Source organism: Periplaneta americana, chromosome 14 (assembly GCF_040183065.1).
Source record: "Periplaneta americana isolate PAMFEO1 chromosome 14, P.americana_PAMFEO1_priV1, whole genome shotgun sequence".
Taxonomy (NCBI): domain Eukaryota; kingdom Metazoa; phylum Arthropoda; class Insecta; order Blattodea; family Blattidae; genus Periplaneta; species Periplaneta americana.
The window spans coordinates 89,172,911-89,177,235 of NC_091130.1; the positions used below are offsets into that span (position 1 = coordinate 89,172,911).

Sequence of the window (4,325 nt, forward strand, 5' to 3'; positions counted from 1 at the left end):
AAAATTCTCTCTCCGGCGCCGGGATTTGAACCCGGGTTTTCAGCTCTACGTGCTGATGCTTTATCCACTAAGCCACGCCGGATACAACCCCGACGCCGGTTAGAATCGTCTCAGATTAAGCTCCATCTCTTGGGTTCCCTCTAGTGGCCGCCCTCTCCACTACGTCATAGATGTCTATGAACGCAGGACCGAAGTCCATACATGTGTTGAGGTGCACTCGAATGAGTGACTGGTTGGCCGGGATCCAACGGTATGGGCGCCGTCTTAAATCACAAAGTGATTTATTACGCATATCATATATATTTTGATGTACTGAAGTACATATGATATTTCCATGCAGATATTCTGCGTCATCATATGATGAAAGAGTGATGGAACGGAGAAAAATTCTCTCTCCGGCGCCGGGATTTGAACCCGGGTTTTCAGCTCTACGTGCTGATGCTTTATCCACTAAGCCACGCCGGATACAACCCCAACGCCGGTTAGAATCGTCTCAGATTAAGCTCCATCTCTTGGGTTCCCTCTAGTGGCCGCCCTCTCCACTACGTCATAGATGTCTATGAACGCAGGACCGAAGTCCATACATGTGTTGAGGTGCACTCGAATGAGTGACTGGTTGGCCGGGATCCGACGGTATGGGCGCCGTCTTAAATCACAAAGTGATTTATTACGCATATCATATATATTTTGATGTACTGAAGTACATATGATATTTCCATGCAGATATTCTGCGTCATCATATGATGAAACATACCGTCGGATCCCGGCCAACCAGTCACTCATTCGAGTGCACCTCAACACATGTATGGACTTCGGTCCTGCGTTCATAGACATCTATGACGTAGTGGAGAGGGCGGCCACTAGAGGGAACCCAAGAGATGGAGCTTAATCTGAGACGATTCTAACCGGCGTCGGGGTTGTATCCGGCGTGGCTTAGTGGATAAAGCATCAGCACGCAGAGCTGAAAACCCGGGTTCAAATCCCGGCGCCGGAGAGAGAATTTTTCTCCGTTCCATCACTCTTTCATCATATGATGACGCAGAATATCTGCATGGAAATATCATATGTACTTCAGTACATCAAAATATATATGATATGCGTACTAAATCACTTTGTGATTTAAGACGGCGCCCATATCGTCGGATCCCGGCCAACCAGTCACTCATTCGAGTGCACCTCAACACATGTATGGACTTCGGTCCTGCGTTCATAGACATCTATGACGTAGTGGAGAGGGCGGCCACTAGAGGGAACCCAAGAGATGGAGCTTAATCTGAGACGATTCTAACCGGCGTCGGGGTTGTATCCGGCGTGGCTTAGTGGATAAAGCATCAGCACGTAGAGCTGAAAACCCGGGTTCAAATCCCGGCGCCGGAGAGAGAATTTTTCTCCGTTCCATCACTCTTTCATCATATGATGACGCAGAATATCTGCATGGAAATATCATATGTACTTCAGTACATCAAAATATATATAGTAAATACAGATGTTTCAATTTCTTCATAATTCTCGTTGTAAGATTATAACGGACTAATTCTCGAAGTCAGTTTTTTTACTGTACTGCACCTTAAAAAATACTTGACGTGTAACCAAAACCCATCAGATTCTTCGTAAATAACTGATCTCAAATGAAAAAACTTAAGTTTCTTATTTTAATTCATTACTTTAATTGAAGACAGACTTTAATAATAAATACACACAAGTTCATGGTGAAATGACATTATATATGAGGGGCAGTCAAATGAAAACGAGTCAGATGCCAAAAGGTATAATAGAACATTTATTACCTCAAAAATAATCTCTAAAAACTGTTTATACATTTATCCCACTGCGAGACAAGATGATCAGTCCCATTTTTTGAAAACGCTTGTGAGCTGTCTACTGAACCAGTTCTTTAACCTGTCACATAGGTCTTCGTCCGATGCAAAACAAAGTCCAAGAATATCTTTCATCAACTCTTCAAAAATGTGAAAATCGCATGGGGAGAGATCTGGACTGTAGGGGCGTGTTGAAGCGTTTCCCAACCAAATCTCTGAATTGTATTCCTCACAGAGTTGACAGTATGTGGGTGGGGATTATCATGAAAAAGGATAATGCTGTTCGATAGCATTTCAGGGTGTTTTGACTTGATGACCGTCTCAACTTCTGTAAAGTTTCTTCATAACTTTGTGGATTGATTGTGGCCCTATGCTCGAGAAACAGAGGACCCCTAGAATCGAAGAAGAATGTCAACATTTACTGGAACTTGGATGTATTGCTTTGGACTTTTTTGGTGAGGGAGAATCCATGTGTTTCAATTGTTGGCTCTGCTGTGCTTTCCGGTTCAAAATGGTGACTGGCAGAGGAATCTGATGATTTTCAAATGGAAATAACTCAGTAGTTATGCCTATTAGAACAAATGTATTACTGCTAAAAGTACTGGCTATGTATGCCATTTTGTTGACATACAGTACATCTAGAGTGTCTTGAAAATTATGTCCACCATATGGTGTCCGTCTCTCTCTATGCACTCTTCAAGTCTTTCTCTGAAGTTGCATGTCGCTCTTTCCAACATTTCGCCAGGTCATCAGTTGTTTGGGGCCTGTTTATGTACACTTTGGACTTCAGGTAACCCCACAGAAAGTAGCCGTAGATGGTAAGGTCAGGCAAGCAGGGAGGTCAGGGAATGTTGCCACACCGAGAAATGATGTGCCCTGGGAACATGCGGCGCAGTACTGTCATTGAATTTTCTGCCCTATGAGCCATGGCACCATCTTGCTGAAACTATACAATTTGTTTATCAATCCCATGTAGACGCGTACGCAGTTCTGATTGAAGAAATGTTCTCAGCATTTCGATGTAGCGTTTACTATTCACTGTCACAGTGTTCCTGTTCTCCTCAAAAAAGTACGGGCTATGATGCAGTATCTAGACACAGCATACCAAATTGTAACCTTTGTACAGTGAAGCAGATGCTCGTGTAGTTCGTTAGACTTTTCTAAAGTTCTGCTTATTAACATAACCATTTAAATGGAAATGTGTCTCGTCACTCATGAACATAACAACTTCATCAGACAAAATTTCCACCATTCTCTCAGCGAATGTCCTGCATTGAACATAAGTGTCTCTCATTCAATTGCTGAACAGTCATAAGTTTATATGGATGAAACTTAAGATCTGAATGCAATATTCGGCGCACAGAACGTTCTGAAAGTCGCAGTGCTACAGCCTGCCATCTAGCTGATCGATGTGGACTCCTCGTAACAGCCACTCTAATTCGCTCAATGTTTCTGGGATTCATACACTTTGAACGTGTTCTGGTGGTTTTTTCTTGCAAGCTGATGCTGATAATCGAAAGTTTCGTACTCATCTCAATATGGTATTGCGAGCAAGAGCAACTCTGTGGCAGCCAACATTAAATTGGAGACGAAAGGCACACTGGGTTTTCACAGCTGAGTCACCATTCTTGAAAAAAAGGTCTCGATAACGAAAGCATGATGCTCCGAGCTCCATACTTCCATGATTACACAAAATGGCATCAAAAATTCTAACAAACGACGGTCGATTGATATCCATAACCCCTCATGTTGCTCAGTAAATGGCCTTCTAAAACTGTCGAGTCCTTTGCCGCACCTTGCCCAACGTATTTATTTATTCAAACGTCACTCATGAACACAACACTAGTTATAAATTCATTTTACTTCTGGGTTCCCAGTACCTGCTAGTTGTAGTGTTTCTTGACAAAGCAGGACAGCACATCACGTAGTTTTTTTCACAGACTTTATTTTTTTATTTAACGATGATGTACCAACTATGAGGTTATTTAGCATCAATGGGATTGGTGCTAGCGAGATGGTATTTGGCAAGATGAGGCTGAGGATTCGCCATAAATTACCTGACATTTGCCTTATGGTTGAGAAAGAAAAAACCCAACCAATCAAACAACCAGCTTTATTGACATGGTGAATAAACATACATTTTAAAGCCTTATACTAGTACTAATATTAAAATTAAGAAATTCATATGGATTATCTTTTAACTATTTTTTTTAATTCTAGTACAAATAAGCTAAAACTAACAAAATGGACCTCAGGAGGCAACAAATTAAACATCTGAACTGCCAAAATCGAGTACCAATTTTTTTTTTTACATTTGGATAACTTTGTATTGGGAACAAAAAGATGGTAATTAAATCTAGTAGAATGATTGTGAATGTTGTTCTTAACATCAAAAAATTCGAAGTTGATTGTTACTTTCAGTAAGCATTGATATACATATAAATACTATCAATATGTACTTCCCTGGTAAAACTTGGGTCCAGGTGGATATCAAGACGTTTAACTTGT

At 41.2% G+C, this 4,325-nt stretch overlaps 1 non-coding gene across 1 annotated transcript; it reads left to right on the forward strand.

Moving 5' to 3' along the window:
- The first annotated feature begins 922 nt into the window (after positions 1-922).
- TRNAC-GCA (transfer RNA cysteine (anticodon GCA)) lies at positions 923-994 on the forward strand. Its single transcript has one exon. It is a non-coding gene; the product is annotated as a tRNA-Cys (tRNA).
- The last annotated feature ends 3,331 nt before the right edge of the window (positions 995-4,325 follow it).